The sequence below is a fragment of the Protopterus annectens genome, chromosome 3.part1 (assembly GCF_019279795.1).
Source record: "Protopterus annectens isolate FY-2018-M chromosome 3.part1, PAN1.0, whole genome shotgun sequence".
Lineage (NCBI taxonomy): Eukaryota > Metazoa > Chordata > Ceratodontiformes > Protopteridae > Protopterus > Protopterus annectens.
The window spans coordinates 1,631,119,024-1,631,138,739 of NC_056732.1; the positions used below are offsets into that span (position 1 = coordinate 1,631,119,024).

The window sequence follows — 19,716 nt, forward strand, 5'->3', positions numbered from 1 at the left end:
ACAGACCTGATTTAGCCAAGACTCAAGCCACAATGACAAAATAAAAGCAAAATATATAAAAACAAATTTGGGTAGCAAATCAAATATGTCTGACATGAGGAAACTGGCGTACATAGACAAACCTCATACAGTCAAGGGGCGCAAGAGAACATGTAAACACTATGAAAATGTTATGTAGATGCTCTGACTCAAAGACTTTACATCCTTCAGGCAAAATAACGAACCACTGAGTCACTATGGTGTCCCAATACAATTAAATAAATCAATCAATGCAGGAGTTGTCCTATATTTAATTTCTTAATTTGCATGGGTTGACTGAGAAATTCTGATTGGGCACAATCCAGTTTCAGAAGAGCCCTACCATGAAAACAACCACAGAAATGAGAAAGATTAAAAATTGTATTAGAAGATATCCAATGCTACATATCTGAAAATTACATATCTATCATTAAAATGGATTTGCATGGTCATGGTTCATATATTCTATGGCTTTGCAAATAAGGCTGGTTAGACAGGCCAATAATTACCTGGGTCAGTAAAGGGACCACCTTTGTGTAAAGGGGTCACTGTGGCTGTTCTCCAGGCATTAGGGACAAACCCTGTGGACAGGCTGAGTTTGAACAACTTAAGTAAAGGCTCAGCTACTGCATATTTGGCACTGATGAGAATGCAGCTTGGTATATTATCCGGCTCTACAGAAACATTATTTTTAGCCTTTGAGTGGGTATCTACAACTTGCTTCAAAGTGATCACAGAGGAAACTAATGTTTTAGGGACAATGGGTACAACAATGTGGATAGGTGGGATAAAGTCAGCACATACCTTTGGGACTGGAATCTGTGATATTATTATGGATGAGCTCAGCACACTGTTGAATGTTATTCCTCAACTTCCTGACATAACAGAAGAAATAAATGTAGTTTCCTTTGGTATTTGTAACAACTAAGTCTGTACTCTGTTTTACATTTCATTTTGTAACAGTGCTCTTTTCTGGCATGTTCAATGGGGCTTGAGATAGGGGGACAAACTGTAAAAGACCAGGTGATACCCAGCTACAAAAATCAAAATTTGGTATGTTACATTATGAGTTAACTTTTTGCTCATTTAGAAGAGAACACTCAAAGAAACTGACATTTAATTAGAAATAAATCACAATACAAGATGTGGCTGATCAGCAATCCTTCCTTCCAGACTATACACCTTGCTGAGATCTTGCCAATAGAATTTACCAGGCTGTACTTTACTGATGTTTTCCAAATGCATCTACCCAGTGTTTTTACAACTGACTTGTAATTCCTTTACTAACTGTAACTTTGCTGTGATTATGCAAATGTATTTTTACCAGACCGCACTTGTTTATGCTTTTCAAATGTATCTACCCTGTATTTTATAATCGTCCTGTAATTGTTCTATATTGTATATTATGTGGAGCTTTACTGTGATTATCCAATTGTATTTTTTTTACCAGAATATACCTTGCTGATGCTTTCCAACTGTAACTACTCTGTCCTGTAATTTGCTCTATATTGTATAGTATGTGGAGCTTTACTGTGATTATCCAATTGTATTTTTTTACCAGAATATACCTTGCTGATGCTTTCCAACTGTAGCTACTCTGTCCTGTAATTTGCTCTATATTGTATAGTATGTGGAGCTTTTCTCCCCTGGCCTCTGCTGAAAAAGGACACGTGTCCAGTCAGACTTTCCCGGGAAACAAATGTATAATAAATAAATAAATGTAAAAGGAGACTGACTAAATATAGGGAAGGAAAATATTAGTCCGATAAAAAGTATATCATGCCCGTGTACCAGTATTTCTTTAAATTTTTTTCTTCCAATTTTCAGTAGAAAATCCTTCAACAGGGAGGCAAAAGTGCAATCTAATGTAGTAGATCTGAAGGAATGAAGAAAAGTGCAAAATGCACTGCCACTACACAATGAAGTGAGGGGTCACTGGAGATCACTGCACATGTGACAACTGGCAACCAAGATCTGGAGAAGCAAAGGTATGCTGGAGATTATGGGAAAGGTGAAGGAAAGCTGGCATTTGAGCAGAGGTGACTGTGATTCATTGCCAGAGTCTTTGAAGCAGATGAGGATGAATCCAAGTCAATGTCACAGTCCTTGCAGCAGCAGATGACCCCGAGTCAGTGTCATGGTCCCTGCAGCGGCAGATGACCCCGAGTCAGTGTCATGGTCCCTGCAGCGGCAGATGACCCCGAGTCAGTGTCACTGTCCCTGCAGCGGCAGATGACCCAGAGTCAGTCACAGTCCCTGCAGCAGATGACCCCGAGTCAGTGTCACAGTCCCTGCAGCAGCAGCAGATGACCCCGAGTCAGTGTCACAGTCCCTGCAGCAGCAGCAGATGACCCCGAGTCAGTGTCACAGTCCCTGCAGCAGCAGCAGATGACCCAGAGTCACTGTCACAGTCCCTGCAGCAGCAGCAGCAGCAGCAGATGACCCCGAGTCACTGTCACAGTCCCTGCAGCAGCAGCAGATGACCCCGAGTCACTGTCACAGTCCCTGCAGCAGCAGCAGCAGATGACCCCGAGTCACTGTCACAGTCCCTGCAGCAGCAGCAGCAGATGACCCCGAGTCACTGTCACAGTCCCTGCAGCAGCAGATGACCCCGAGTCAGCGTCACAGTCCCTGCAGCAGCAGATGACCCCGAGTCAGCGTCACAGTCCCTGCAGCAGCAGATGACCCCGAGTCAGCGTCACAGTCCCTGCAGCAGCAGATGACCCCGAGTCAGCGTCACAGTCCCTGCAGCAGCAGATGACCCCGAGTCAGCGTCACAGTCCCTGCAGCAGCAGACCCCCCGAGTCAGCGTCACAGTCCCTGCAGCAGCAGATGACCCCGAGTCAGCGTCACAGTCCCTGCAGCAGCAGATGACCCAGAGTCAGTGTCACAGTCCCTGCAGCAGCAGATGACCCCGAGTCAGCGTCACAGTCCCTGCTGCAGCAGATGACCCCGAGTCACTGTCACAGTCCCTGCAGCAGCAGATGACCCCGAGTCACTGTCACAGTCCCTGCAGCAGCAGATGACCCCCGAGTCACTGTCACAGTCCCTGCAGCAGCAGATGACCCCCGAGTCACTGTCACAGTCCCTCCAGCAGCAGATGACCCCGAGTCACTGTCACAGTCTCTGCAGCAGCAGATGACCCCGAGTCAGTATCACAGTCCCTTGCGGCAACAGATGACCCAGAGTCAGTATCACAGTCCCTTGCGGCAACAGATGACTCCGAGCCAGTGTCACAGTCCCTGCGGCAGCAGATGACCCTGAGTCAGTGTCACAGTCCCTGCGGCAGCAGATGACCCCGAGTCAGTGTCACAGTCCCTGCAGCAACAGATGACCCTGAGTCAGTGTCACAGTCCCTGCGGCAGCAGATGACCCCAAGTCAGTGTCACAGTCCCTGCAGCAGTAGAGGATGATGTTGATTAAGATACTGTAGTTCACATGTTAATTTACACAGTAAAGGCAGCTACTGAATATTCTGACTGTAATACAATTTCTTAAGGTGAACAAGCTAACACATACAAGGCACAAAGAATAAACAGTCTATATTATTTGTTCTGCCAGCTCCCCCTGATCATCTGCGGTACTCTCCTCAGCAAAAAAAAACTTCACCACTTGCACCTATGGCTTACTGATTCATAACTCCTCATAAATGCCACCAAAATCAAGTTAATCTTGTTTGGATCAGGAATTATACAAATTACATCACAAAAGAATATTGCCATTGAAAGTCATACATGCCAATTCCTCAGTGCTACTACTGGTCACAAAACTACACTTTGACAAATTAATGGTTAAGATGTTTGCCTTATAAACACAAGGTGTAGGGTTTGAGTCTCACAAGGGATAATTGGCTAAGCTTAAAATGGCTCGAAAGGGCAGTTAGCTTAGTACTAACCTATGAATATGAGCATTATTACCTGTACTACTTTTCAGCAGGAGCATACCAAAGGAAGTAAAATTTTAAAGATTGGATGGGTAATAGGAAATTCACCCCGGGGATCACTTCTGTGGTTCTGCTTGACAGGGGCACAGGAAAATAATTTTCTTGGGTGGCAAAAGCCAGGGTACACTTTTGGCTAGGCTTGTATAGGCCCTAGGGCCAATAGCCTAGTACCTACCTACCTATACAATGTTACCTTGAAAACGCACAAAAAATAGGCATGTGCCATAAATCCTACCGACACTACAAGATCAAACACAATGCAAACCTTGCTGGTACCTTCTGTACTTATTCCTCCCATGTTCTAACCCTCATTCTCAACACTCAGCTACAAAAACGAGAACTAATCTATAACAAAAATCACAGATACTCAGCAAATGTTCCTTACAAAGCTCATCAGTCTTTTTGCTCTGCAAAAGATTTAGTGCTTACAACTAAATAATCTACTGACCTATACCTAACTATTAATTCATTTATTAGCATTTGTTAACTGGGAAAGTGAACTGTTCAGAGGATCCTTTTCAGTCATGAAGGCAACGAGAATTTGTATAAAAGCACAGCAACAACACACTCAAAAATATGTACACAGTATCATAGTTTTACAAATAAAAAACATAAAACAGTACAATAATTCTGGCAGAACTGTGTGCATTTTGCAAGAAACCCTGTACCAATAAAATAAATTTATGTACATACATTATACATATCCAACATGAAGTGCTACTATTCATTAACACTTCACATTTTATAATGCAATATGGATACATATAACAGAACAAAAGAAGTTTCCATTGTTGATGTCATGCAGTATGTGTGTTTTTAACCATTTTCATTTAATCCAAACATTAAATAAATTGCTCATATTCTACCTTCCTTTGAATTTCACTCCTCTTCCTAAAGAATATAAAAAATTCTACTATAACTATGACCTAATCTTAGATCAACAATACACGCTTTAATGAAGACAGGCAGCCAAGAGAAAATTACTTCAGCAGATAAGGAAATTAAAACAAATAAGAACAGCCTTTTGTCAAAGAAGGGAGGGTGCAGTAATTGCTGTGCTTAAGTAAGGGTAGTAAAACACACAGGATGTCAGCAGATGAAAGAGGATGAATTTATAGTAGGTAGTATTTGGGAAATGATAGGCTGAAACATGTGCAACTGTTTTAAGTGTCAATTTTTTCCCAGTAGGCTACCAGTTCGCTAAATCTGTTTACAAATATTATTCCAATTTGTAGGGGCTATTTTTGTAAATGCAGTTTCTGTATGGGCAAGCACCTGTCACAGTTAGAATGGCCATAATGCTTCCTTGCTTAAAAAAAAATCATTGCCCTAAATCATAAAATTATGCAGATGATCTTAAAGCCTTGTCTGTCTTCTCAGTATTATACAGGCTATTGAGAGATGACCTATGCCCTTACGTGTAGAACCAAGGGACCTTGATCACTTTTGTAAGATTACAAGAACATGCTAGAGGGATAGGCATGCATCCAGACAGCACCACTTCTGTGAAACTGGCTTCCCCTCCATATAAAGCAGAGAACGTCTCTTATGCTAGTTAAACATAACTTGGATGATGGGTAACGGCAAATTTACTCCTGGTTTAACATCAGTGGTCCTTATGAATAGGGGGAAATGTGTAAGTACCTAACAAAATTGTGCCGCCTGTCTTTGGAGATTCATACTGCAAACTAGAAGGGCTAATAATGATCATGGGAATGCAGGGCTAGGCTTTTTAAGATCCTCCCAGACCAACAGCCTGGTAAGCAACTATGAATAGTGAATGTTTGGAAGTTTAAAAACTGAGTAAGTTTAGGAGAAGGGTGACCCTAGCATAAACTGGTAAGCCATCACATTGCTTTAAGGCAATGCAGTTAAGTTCACTGGGCTTTTCTAAAAGAAATATACAGTGAAGAATCATGCTTTCAATGGCATGATGTAGTTTAACATTTTTGGAAGACTGTAGAGCTAATGCTGAAGCCCATATTCTAGCCTTGGCAGCAGAACATTTATTGTAATAGCTTGCCTTACTTCATTACTGAACAGTTAACAAATTTTGTATGCCACTTTTAACTGATGAAGAACCTTGTGGACTTCAGTATGTGTTTGTAATGTAAAACTGAGCCTTTAAAATGAAAACCAAACTAAAAACTACACAGATCATATTAATTAAACCAAATAAGTGCCCAGCAATATCTGACATTAACAAATATATCCCCACTGGAAACTTGTGATCATATTCTAACGACCTAGTTGTGGTAAACCGATTACAAAACCACCACGGAGAGTCCTTGTAATTTATGTACCACGGTTATAGAACTCAAGTATGTCATGATCCAAGAAAAAAAATGTTTATAACACATTACTATACAAATTAAAAAGTTATCTTACCTTATACTGATAGTGCCCTTGAACAAATATCCTTCCACTCATACTCTCGTTATCCAAGCAAGATCCAATTATTCTTTTTCATTGATTTCCTAACTAGATAACTGTATTCAAATATATGGCATGTTATGAACACTTGACAGTTTTGTAATGTCAATGTGTATGTCTGTTTTTTTTCTATGTTCTCTACCCATTTGGTAGTAGGGACAATTCTGTTAATAGTGCAAACTACAGAGACTTTATTTTATGGATTATTAAGGATTAATGACAAAATCAGGCTGTATTTACAATAATTAAAGTAAATGCACTTCGAGTGACATCAATGCAGTGACAGAAATTCAGCTGGAAAGGAGATGTCTCCAAAAGGCAGACCATTCTATGACTTGGAAATAACATACCGAGAATCTATAATCACTGTTACTGTGGGTTAATGGGATTTGAAAGAGGCATGACTTCATAAAAAGAAAGCTTCAAGCACCAGTGGACCTAGAATGGTAGGGCTTTTACATGGGTTGTACAGAGGATGGAAACAGTTCACAAGAAACATCACTCCAAGGAGGCAGACTGAGTTCAAACCAATTTATTGCCTTGACAGGCATTATGGCAAGTACTAGCAAAATGAACAAAAATAAATGTGGTAATTCTGTTGCAAGCCTGTTCTTGTTTAATAAAGAGTAGAATGAAGATTGACAAGAATTGGCTAGGCATTAGAATCTCAGAAACAAGAAGAACTTACATGTACTGACTCACTGTATTCTGATAGGAACTTTTACACAAAAATGCCTAGTTTTCTAGGTGCCTCTAACTAAAATGGTTCTGATATAATGTATAAAGTTAAGATCTTCAATATGTAAAGCAGAGAGCAGCTTTACTGAAATAACCCAATTTTAATAAGACAATCTGTACAAATATGAAAATCGGTGAGGGCAGTATCACCTTGTCTCTGGTTGCACTGGCATAAAGTCTCAAAAAAAAGATGAAATAGTAGTGAAGTGGAGATATGTAACAAAACAGCTTAAAGCAAGAAAAAATGTAGAACTCCACACTGTCAAATAATTTAATAAAAAACAAGCTTTCAGATAAAAATATTCTTCTTCAGTGTCTTACATACATAGTTTTTTATCTGAAAGCTTTGTTTTTTATTAAAGTATTTGACTGTGGAGTTCTACATTTTCATCTAACCAGTTTTCACCAGCAACACCTTATAGAGGAGGCTCAGTGTGGTAACTGCTATACAACAGTCAGCAAAGAATAATTTGGAATTATCAGAATACCGACTAAAATAACGTAGCTCATTAAGAAATCATGTAATAGACAAATATGTTGGCGACGACAGTAGCAAGGACAAATCCTTGTGGAACTCTTGAGGAGAATGATAGACTATGATGTGGTCCCACCCTATTTTATAGGCTATGATCCTTCATCGAGGTAACTGAAAAAACAGCTAATTATCAAAGCAACCCACAGCTGACAACAGACTAAACAAGCCTGACAATTTGCAGTAGTGAATACCTTTAAAAGACCAAACAGAAGCATATAATAACAACAAAGTTACCCTGATTCAGCTTGCTACTAAAGTACTCACTGAAAGAAAGGAGGGCAGTTTCATACTATGATCATGGCAAAAAATGTGCTTAGACATCTGAAGAATGACCTTTTAGATCCTGAAGAAATTTAGTTTGGTCTAAAAGTAATCGAGTGGAGAGCAGAGTGATAGGATGGAAGATGTGTGCAAAAGAGCTTTTCCCCTTATGTAGTAGAATTACTATAGGTGTTTCCAGATCACAGAGACACAAGCATTGCACAGTTGGTAATAAGTTATTGCACTGGCATATGCTGAAATCTTCAGAAACTTATTTGAAAGGTTGTAGACTGCTCGAGTTATATGGCAATTTCCAGACAAGAGATTTAAAGAGGCTGAGATAAAATGGAAAGTTCAGAGAATGTTGGAGGGGAGGAAGAGGTCATTTGTACATGTTCTAGTGATATTAATGTAAGACTGACTCTGTACCCCACTACAAATGAAGCAGCTTGGACAGATGGGCAAAGTTGACTACCCTTATGAGGCTGAAGAGTCAAGCTAACACCATTAAACAGATTTTTTTTTGGAGTACTGATGGCGAGTAGTTATGGTGAAATGAAATAATCTTTTGGCTTTCTAAGAGTACAGTTTTTGCTTTGCAGCAGTATTCTTTAATCTAGATTAGATGCTCTATTAATCTACACTGATGCTGTTGGGCTTGACTATACCAAGTCACTCCAGATTTAATTTCTAAAGTAATACAAAGTTCATATTTTCATAGTGAAGTACCAGGCTAGCTGCCCTTGTGGATCATTTTAAGCCTAGATAATTTCCTTTTCAAGGGTAAGAATTAAACACTGTACCATGTAACTGATGAAAACACCCTAACCATCATATCAATCCCCAACTCCACACAGAGTTTTAGCTTCTGTTCTTCTCCACCTCTGGGGTGCCATACTGTTCAGTAATGACAGAAAGACTAACAGAATAAAAGTGAAGTGAAAATAAATGTGACCACTTTACTTGCTTCAGAGCAGAAAGAAAATTAGAGAAGAAAATTCTGCTATTTTTCTGGCAAAGCATGTGAGATATATTTTTGAAATGCAAATTTGCTTTGTTTGTAACTTGACATGAATATCAGAGTATGGTCTATGTACCGGGAAATCACTATATCAGTACTAAATATTTTACTAAATATCAGAAATTATACTAATTACAATTGATCTTTATGGATGCATTTAAGGTGGAGGTGGGATTATAACAAGGACTAGCTCTGAGCCCTTTCTTATTTGCAATGGTGACAGGTTGACAGAGAAGATCAGACAGGAGTCCCCGTGGACTATAATGTTGCTGATGACATTGTGATCTGTAGTGAGAGTAAGGAATAGGTTGAGGAGACCCTGGAGAGGTGGAGATATGCTCTAGAGAGGAGAGGAATGAAGTTCAGCAGGACTAAGAGAATATATTGTGTGTGAATGAGAAAGAGAACAGACGAATGGAGAGGATGCAGGTAGTAGAGCTGACAAAGGTGGATGTATTTAAATACTTGGGATCAACCGTTCAGAGTAATGGTGAGTGTGGAAGAGAGGTGAAGAAGAGAGTACAGGTATGGTGGAGTGGGGGAAGAAGAGTGTCAGGAGTGATTTGTGACAGACGGGTACCAGTAAGAGTGAAAGGGAAGGCCTATAAGAGGATAGTGTGACCAGCTATGTTATATGGGTTGGAGAAGGTGGCACTGACAAAAAAGCAGGATTCAGAGCTGGAGGTGGCAGAATTAAAGATGTTAGGATTTGCATTGGGTGTGACAAGGATGAACAGGATTAGAAATCCGTACATTAGAGGGTCAGCTCAGGTTGGAAGATTTGGAGACAAAGCTAGAGAAGTGAGACTGCGCTGATTTGGACATGTGCTGAGGAGGGACGGAGGGTATATCGGGAAAAGGATGCTAAGGATGGAGCTGCCAGGTAGAAGGAAAAGAAGAAGCCTAAGATAAGGTTTTTGGATGTGGTGAGAGAGGACGTGGAGGTGTTGGTGTGACAGAGGACAGGAAGAAATAGAAACAGATGATCTGCTGTGGCGACCCCTAACGGGAACAGCCAGAAGAAGACAACAACGACAACTGACCTTTTTAGTCAATCTGCAACAAAACACACTTGTATCGAGAGACACTATTAAATGGGCCTCTGTGCTTCAGAAAGCAGCCTACTTTCTAAATTACAAATTTGGAAATTAAAGTTTTATATGAACGTCTCGTTAACAACGCATCTTTCAGGATGTATTAAGTCAGCAAGCAGCACAACCAAAGTTTCAAATATCAAGAGTTGGAAGCTTCTGCCTGGTAATTTTCTTTTCAGATACATTCTCTTCAGAAATATAAATAGACTTCTAAAAGAGGAACTGAACCACAAAAACTGTTATTGACGGCCCTTTGTTCTTCTTGCAAAATGGTATAAATGTAAACAAAATATTAATGCTAGGTCGTCTTTTTATTTAAGTTTTTGCATCTACACTTAGAAACTAAGCAGACAATCTAAGGAGAAATACATCATAATGCGCATATAAGTGACCATAAAACATGGCTTACCTGGAGACATTTGCTATAGTGGTTTAGGTCAATGCAGTCCTTCCTGTCACCTCTCCTTTAGCAACAGTAAATTTTAATGAAATAAGTATGAGGATTTTTAGAGAAAAGGCAGTGTGTTGTGCTATGTCTAAGTGGATTTAATCAGGCAGATTCCTTCAGTTGCCAATAATGGTAAACAAAAGCAGAAGTAAGGCAAGTTCCAGCAGCAGGTGGCCAAGACACACAAGGTAATGGTTGCTAAATCAGTAAATGAGTGGGGTCCACAGTGATACTGACGCAGCAGTTCAATGATTCAGCTGCTGTGGTAGAAAAAAGGACTACAGGACATTCTAAAGGAATTCCAAAGAATACTAAAACTTGAGATTTTCTGGCTAAAATTCTTTCAAAAGAAGTGGAAGCTGATGCTGTTCTTTCTGATTATTTGGATGCAATTAGAAATCCTGAACAGTCACGTAAAAGCATGAAGGACAAAATGTCATGGATGAATGAAAGAGTTATGGCAGCAGTTGCAAGATCCAGCCACATCCTGCCAAGGTAGAGTTTTTTTCTCTCTCTAGCCCCACCACTCTCTCTTCATTGTACCAGCCCAGCAACCCCCAAACCTGTCTGCTCCAGATCTACCACTAAAATCCAGTGTTGTTGGGTCAGTAGGAGAATTAGGCATCCAGGGGCTTGAAACATCTGTGAATACATCTGGGGGAGGTTTCAACTTATGATCTACCGGTTTCCTCCCTACCTTTATAGACCTAATGTTATGTCTCTGGGGAGACATGCAATGGAGATGTGCAGCATATTGCCCCACCTCTGCAGCACTTGAGCCATGTCTCTTGCCCTATACGCCTCTTTAGCCATGCCTACCAGTTTGTCTTCCCAGGCTCCACCAAGGATGGACACCATAGGCTCTCCCAACCACCCTGAGATGGTAACGCCCATCTCTCCCTGCTGTTCTGTCAGTTGCCTGAGCTGTTAATCAAATTAGGTCACCTGGGTCATGAGCAAGGCTTTATCCCTCTACTCCACCAGAGTGGAAAGGTGGAGGTTATTGACTACCCCATTATCAAAAGCACAAAGGGTCTGTCAAACCCTCATGGGAGGGTGGCCTAAGGGTTAAGGTACACACCACACCAAGGTGCAGGCAGGAGTCTCTCACCAAGGGTAGCTGGCTAAAAAAATGGTTGGTTGAAGGGCAGTTAGCTTAGTACTAATCTATGAACCTATGAACCTATACAAACCAAGGAATTAAGTAGTGTACGTAAACAGAATGCACCTTCAAGTCAAGCTTTGTTTCTTGGGGGTCTCTCATAAAAACTTGCTCAAGCTCTAGGTAAGGGAAAAGAGTTGTGAGGACTATACAGAAACTGCAACTGTTTTTTTTAGCCAGAATGCTGCAATTTAGTGAAATGAACTGTATAAAAAGTACAGTTGTGTACCTACCATAAATGTAGATGTTCGAGTGTATTCACCGTTGCAGTCATTACTCTTGGGGTTATCATGCTGGCAGGCTACCCTCAGTCGGCCAGAATTCTAAAGTCTAGGTCTGGCGTTGGTTGCTGTCGCCTCTTCCCTGACATCAGTGTGTCAGGGGTATAAAAGATGCAGCCGACGCCATTTTCTTCAGTTTTTCTTGCCCCAGATGTCAGGTGCCCCAAAATGGTAGGCTGAAAAAATATGCCAATAAAAATGCATGCACAAAAATAACATTTCCTTTATCTACAAGCAAAAACACCAAATAGGTTGTATAGGATAGAGAAGTGCAGATAAATCCCAGCAAAGAAAAAAGGGGGATGGTGGGTGGGTAACCTGGACTGCAACAGTGAATACACTCAAACATCTACATTTATGGTAGGTACACAACTGTACTATGTTCATCGTGTTTCACTGTTGCAGTCATTACTCTTGGGTTGAATCCCAAAGCAGAGGATGGGTGGCTGGGCTAAATAGGATTAGGAGAGGCTATGAGGCCCTGCAGTGGCAAAGCCAGCTCTGGACTTAGAGTAAAGAGGTAAGTGGCAGTGCTTTGTGAAGATGTGCACTGAACTCCAGGTTGCAGCCTCTAAGATGTCTTTGGTTGGTACTCCTCTGAGGAAGGCTGCTGCTCTGGTGGAATGAGGCCTAATGCCCTTAGGCACTGATTTGCCATGTTGAGAATAGCAGAAATGGATGTAATGGCCTATCCATTTAGAAATAGTCTGTTTTGAGATGGCCTATCCTTATGATCCCGCAGCATATGACACTAAAAGTTGCTCAGTCTTTCTGAAAGCTTTAGTTCTGTCCAAGTAGAAGCGTAGCTGCCTATGTCCAAAGAATGCAGCATTTTCTCACCCTTGTTCTGTGGATTTGGATAAAGGTAGGCAAGTGAATGGTTTGGTTGAAGGCCACACTGGACATCACCTTAGGCATAAATGTAGGGTTTGTCCTCAGAGAAACTCTGTCTGGATGAAAAATGATGAAAGGTTCCACAGCCGTGTGAGTTTTTCCAAAACATAATTAAGGTCCCATGCCGGAATTGGTGCTCTCCTTGGAGGCCTAATGTTTTTGGCCCCTCTGAGGTACTGCCTTATTAAAGGATGAGAAAAGATATGTGGTTCCGCATTGTAATTGGCTGAAATGGCAGAGACATGAATCTTAATTGATGAGAAAGAAAGGCCTTTGTTCAGCATCTCGGTTAGGTATTGTAAAATCTGAGGGATATTTGATACACATGTGTCAGTGCCTTGTTCCTGGTTCCAAGCACAGAATCTCTTCCATTTCTCTGCATAAGATTTTCTGGTACTGGGCCTCCTGGCCTCCAAGATAACATCCAAAACAGCTTGTGAAAGAGGAGTGTTCTGAATGGCTACATTATCCGCCATGCTGCTAGATTTAAAGTCCTGAGTTGGCTGTGCAGGATCTGATTGTTTTGTTGGGTCAGCAAGTGAGAAGTTTGAGGCAATATCCATGCTGGACCTTGAGACAAGCTCTTTAGGATTGGGTACCATTGCTGGCATGGCCAGTCTGGTGCAATCAGTATCATTTATGGCTTCTCTTGTCTGACCTTTAGGAGTACCCTGGGAAGGAGTGGCAGTGGAGGAAAGGCATACACTGTTAGATTTTTCCAGTTGAAGGATAGGGCGTCCACTTTCCATGCTTGTTTGTGATAAATCCTTGTGCAAAATCTCTGCAATTGGCAGTTGTGAGGGGAAGCAAATAGATCTATGTCTGGGCATCCCCATTTCCTTATTATCAAGCTGAAGACTTGTGGATCCAGTTTCCATTCGTGGGGATCCATGAGGTTTCTGCTTAGTTCGTCTGCCAATGTATTTGTTTTCCTGGCAGGAATTGTGCTTGCAGGTGAACTTGAAAAGCCAATGCTGTGTCCCATAAGGTCACTGCTTGTCTGCAGAGGGGGTAGGAATGTGTACCTCCCTGCTTGTTTATGTACCATATGACCGTAATGTTGTCTGTCTTTATCAGTAACTGTCCTGGATGAAGCAGGTCCTTGAAAGCTGTCAGAGCATTTTGAACAGTTAGCATCTCTTTTTGATTGATGTGGAGATGCATCTGGTTTGCAGACCATGTGTCCTGAATACATTTTCCTGCCATATGGGCCCCCCAGGCATAATCTGATGCATCCGTTGTCAGTGTTTGTCTGGCTGTGGGTAGACTGAATGGCAGACCCTTGTTGAGGTGACAGGCTTCTGCCCACCATCGAAACTCCTGTTGCAGACAGGGAAGGAGTGCAATTATTGTTTCCAGGCTGCGGCAATGCTGAGTTCAAACACTTTTTGGAATTAGTAGAATGCAGGCTGCCATGAAACCCAAGGCCTGCACGATTTTCCTTGCAGATAAGTGGGTTTATGTTGCCAATTTCTTGAAGTAGTCAGATGCTTTTGTTTGTCTGGTGTCAGATAAGCCATCTGGGCAGTTGTATTTAAGCTTGCACCCAGGAATATTATCTCTTGAGAGGGCACTAGTTTTGATTTATTTTCATTTACTGTGTACCCTAGGCCAATTAGTAATCTGTTTACAAACACCAGATGCTTTAGAAGAATATCTTTGTTCTCTCCTTGAATTAGGCAGTCGTCCAAGTAGGGATATATTTGAATTCCTTTTTGTCTGCAAAATGCAATTACTGGTGCCAGGCATTTTGTGAAGACCCTGGGCGCAGTAGATAAGCAAAAAGGCAGTGCAGAGAATTGGTAATGCATTGAGCCAGCTATGAATCTGAGGTATCTTCTGCAAGACTGTCTGATTGGAACATGCAGGTATGCCTCTTTTAAGTCCAAAGTTACGAGACAAGCCTTCTTGCCCAGCATGGGCAGCAGCTGCTGTAGAGTCAACATCTTGAATTTTGGAACTTCCAGAAATGTATTTAGTATAGACAGGTCCAGTACTGGTCTCCAGGTTTTGTCCTTTCTGGGTACTCGGAATAGTCTAGAGTAAAATCCTTGCCCCTGCTCTTGTTTTGGTACTTGCTGAATGGCCCTCATGTCCATGAGGGCTGTAATTTGTTTTTGTGCCTCTGCCCATTGATTGTGTGGCAGGTCTGGCATACCTTTTGACCTTGGTAGAGTGTGAAAATGGAACCTGTAGCCTTGGGACACTATGTTCAGGACCCATTTGTCTTGGGTAACCTTTTGCCAATTTGATGAAAAAAGTGCTAGTTTCCCCCCTAAGGGGGCTGCCAAAAGAAAAGTGCTTGGATCTGGTAGAGGAAAGTCATTGGGACTGTTTCCTGTAAGGCTGTGATTTGTCTTCTCTGCTTTTGGAGGTAGGAGCACCCCATTGTTTAGGCCTGTATGAGCCTTGGGGCTGAGATCTGCCTCTGGGACGCCTGTATCTGCCTCTTTGTGGCTGTCTGACACTGGAAAGGACCAATTTTTAGAAGGCCAGTTCCTGCTAAACCTGGGTGGCTGTACCTGTAAGAAATCCTTGACTGACTGCATGGATTTTGCTTTATCCTCCATTTTTTTCAACACCTCTTCTGCTTTAGTACCAAACAAAGTATCATGCTGTAATGGTGCATCTAATAATTTTGCTTTAACATAATCAGGCAGATTCTGTTCCTTTAATCAAGCATGCCTTCTAATAACAGTACCTGTAACAGCGGCCCTGCAAGAGGCCTCCAGTGAATCATAACCACATTGCAAAGTATGCTTTCCCACTTGTTCAGCTGCATGCAATAAATCCTGCAATTCCTTGTTCTCTGAACATTCAGTATTTGTCAACAATTTCTGTTTAAGCAGTGACATTAAATATTGCTGATATTTAAGCATATGAGACTGACAATTTAAAGCCCTTAGAGCCAAGGTAGCAGAAGTGTAGACTTTTTTCCCCCATCTGTCTAGCGCCCTAGAATCCCGATCAGAGGGGACAGGGTTTTTTGCAGTGGAAGCCTTTACCCCTTTGGAACCCTGAGATATAGTTTCTGGGTCAGCAGCGGGGTTTTTATATAGGAATTTATGAGAATCCGGGACCCTGTAGTATCTGTCTGGCTTAGCAGGTGCAGGGGGTAAAGAGTCAAGGGACAGGCCGGACTCTGAAAATACATCTAAAATGTCTAGAACAGGTGGAATAGCAAGGGGTCTGTGCTGAGGAAGTAGAAGAAAGTCCCTGAGCCTTTTCTTAGATTCAGAATAATCTTGGCTCTCCCAGTGTAAATGCTCCCTCATGGTATGCAGGGTTCCCCAAAAGAATAATCCTCAGGAGGAGAGGCTGAAGGAATGGATTCTTCAGCATCAGAATCCTCACAGAGAGGTAGAGAGTATTCCTGTACAGAAGAGGAGTCAGAAGAAATAGAAACCTGTTCAGAAGAATCATATTCTGTCTCTTGCCTACGCCTCTCATCAGGAGGGGGATGGGAGCCCCTGATCAAAGTAATTAGGTCTTCGGCCATTTTGTGCATCTGTTTTTTAGGCATGGAAGTCTGAGCAGGAGAATGCTGTACTTGTTTCTTTGTCTTTAGAGCTGCTTTAGTCTTTGAAGCTGAATATGGCTTAATATATAGTTGTGTAGGTCTGAAGACACCCTCAGAAGCCGATGCCTGCTCAGCGGCTCCGGACCCATCTGAGGGAATGATTTCTGAGTGTCCAATATCTTGAGTATCCAGAGGCCCAGTCGGCTCCACGTGGGAGTTGGAAGCGGCCTGTGGCTCTGAGGTAGGGGGCGCCAGTGGCTGCGAAAGCGCCTCACTGAGAACTGGCAACTGGCCTAGCAGAGGCCTTGTAGTCAGTTTTGGACCTCGGATGCCTATCCTTTTCCTTGTCTTGTGTTTTTTGTAAACTCTGGTTGTCGGCTGGTCCAATGGCATTATATAATTAAATCTTCGGCCAAAGTAATGGAATGCAAAATCGAACAGATGCTTAATAGTGCGTTGGTTAAATCTAGCACAAAACCGACAGCTAGCAACGTTGTGATCAGGGCATAGGCAAGGAATACAGTAAGAGTGAAAATCCTTATGAGATATTTGCTTCCCACAAGAAATACAATTGTTAACTTTTTCTGACATTGGTCTGGAGCAAGAAAAAAGTTTCCCCAATGGGGTACTTAGCTTTAATGAAGACTTCGGTTCTGAAATTCGGATTTGAATATCTCAGGAGTCGGCCGACCGACACTTGCAAACTGCTTTTGCATCAGGCACCACGCAGCACGAAAGACTGAAGAAAATGGCGTCGGCTGCATCTTTTATACCCCTGGAGCACTGCCGTCAGGGAAGAGGCGACAGCAACCGATGCCGGACCTAGACTTTGGAATTCTGGCCGACTGAGGGTAGCCTGCCAGCAGGATAACCCAAGAGTAATGACTGCAACAGTGAAACACGATGAACATCATAATTTTTGTGAGATACAGTGGATAAAAAAACAAAATGTTGAGAGAAAAAATATGCGGATAAGACTTCATACGACAAGTAACTGTTTTGTTGTAGGGCTCTAGTTAACTGTAGGAAGTAAACTGTTACAGAGACAGTGACTTCTTTTACGTGGAAGAGAGGAAACTACATCCAAACTCATTCAATGTTCAATGGTCATTTTCACTTATATAAGGCATTATATTCTTTCAGCTGAAGTCTACTGTTTAATTTGAGTGGCAGGCAAAGTATCACGAAATCTGACTCAATGAAGGGAATGTTGGTTTGAAAGAAGTATGCTGGTTCTATGTCTCCCAGTGTAGACTCATCTGAGATACCCTCCAGAGTCAGAACGAATGGTCCCCTCCCAGGAATGCTGGATATGGTAGCCATTTTCAGTCAGTGCTTGCTTGGACACTGCTGCTTATGGTCTTTTTTTTTTACTCTGCACCAGTATATGTTTTTTGTTACTGCTGTCCTTTGGATAAGATATCAAACCCAAGGCCCATCTGTCAGAGTTATCGGTAGCTCAGGTAGATGTAAAAATCTCTGGGAAGTTCACCAGTGCCCTGACCAAAGTTCCTCTAGTTAGTATGAAAACCTCCTTTGGTCTTCCTTGAAGAGAGGTCACTGGCTTACTGGGACTAACCAGATCAACAGAACTGACCTGAATTGGTCAACTTAATAAAGAACACTTGTCCAATGAATAAAGACAGTACAGTTTTGTACCTGCCATAAATGTAGATGTTCGAGTGCTCATACAGCTGCAGTCATTACAGATGGGTTATCCTGCCGTCAGGCGTGTCCTCGGTCGGCCGAATTCCAAAGTCTAGGTCCGGCGTCGGTTGTCGTCGCTTCTTCCCTGACGTCAGTGTGGCAGGGGTATAAAAGAGGCAGCCAACGCCATTTTCTTCAGTTTTTCTTGCCCCAGATGTCAGGTGCCCCCAGAAGGAAGGCAAAACATAAAATTATGCAAAAATGCAATATAGATAAATCAAAAACAGTAGTTGCAAGCAAATACCCCATAAAAGAATACCCCAAATAGGTTGTATGATAAAGGTGTTTGTCCTAAGGCCTGTCCTAAGAGGGGATGGAGGGAGGGTAACCTGGACTGCAGCTGTATGAGCACTCGAACATTTACATTTATGGTAGGTACAAAACTGTACTATGTTCATCGTGCATACAGCTGCAGTCATTACAGATGGGTAGAATCCCAAAGCTAAGTAAGGGTGGTAGGCACTAAGAGGAACTAGGAGGGGCGAGGATGCCCTGCAGGACTGCTGTGGCAAAGCCCACTCTAGCTTTTGAGTATAGTGGAAGGTGGTAGTGCTTGGAGGAAGTGTGCACTGAACTCCAAGTAGCTGCTTCCAAAATGTCCTTGGTAGGGACCCCCCGGAGGAAAGCTGCAGAGGTAGCTGTAGCCCTGGTGGAGTGGGATCTGATGTATACAGGCACAGATTTTCCATGAAATGAATAACAAAAGCATATGCAGTGGGCTATCCATTTTGAAATTGTCTGTTTGGAAATGGCCTTTCCTTGAGCACCTGTAGCATAGGACACAAAGAGCTGCTTAGATTTCCTGAATGACCTTGTTCTGTCCAAGTAATAACGAAGTTGTCTGAGAATGTCCAAGGAATGTAGTAGTCTCTCCCCTTTGTTCTGTGGATTTGGATAAAAGGTAGGCAAATGAATACACTGGATACTACCTTTGGCATGAAGGTAGGGTTGGTTCGTAAGAAAACTCTGTCCTGATGGAAAATGATAAATGGTTGCACAGCCATGAGGGCCTGTAGTTCCGAAACCCTGCATGCTGAGGTAATAGCCAGAAGGAAGGCTGTTTTCCACGACAAGTATTGTAGCTCTGTTGAAGAAGCCGGCTCAAAGGGAGGCAGGGTCAGCTTTTCCAATACGAAGTTGAGGTCCCAAGCTGGGACTGGTGGTTTCCGTGGGGGTTTTATATTTTTTGCCCCTCTGAGGAACTGCCTTAATAGAGGATGTGAGAATAAAGGAATACCTGTATTGTATTGTGCAGAAATGGCTGAAGCGTGGATCTTGATGGAGGAGAAGGAAAGGCCACTGTTTAACATCTCAGCTAGGTACTGTAAAATTTGAGGTATATTTATCACCCAAGGATTCTGGCCCTTTTCTTGATTCCAGGAACAAAATCGTTTCCATTTGGCGGAGTAAGCTTTTCTAGTAGAAGGTCTTCTGGCCTCCAAGATGACATCCTGCACCTCCTTGGAAAGGAGAGTCTGTTGGGAAATGAAGGTATTCTCCATGCAGCTAGATTTAGGGTTTTGAGCTGGCTGTGAAGGGTTTTGTAATTGTGCTGGGACAACAGAAGAGGAACTAGAGGTAGGATCCATGGTGGTGAGTGTGTCAGGCTCTTTAGGAGAGGATACCAGTGCTGTCGTGGCCAGTCTGGAGCAATGAGAATC

General features: G+C 42.2%; 1 protein-coding gene across 1 annotated transcript in view; it reads right to left on the minus strand.

Moving 5' to 3' along the window:
- The window catches only part of DUS3L (dihydrouridine synthase 3 like), a 654,647-nt gene that overhangs the window by 59,614 nt on the left and 575,317 nt on the right, over positions 1 to 19,716 (minus strand). The window lies entirely within an intron of this gene.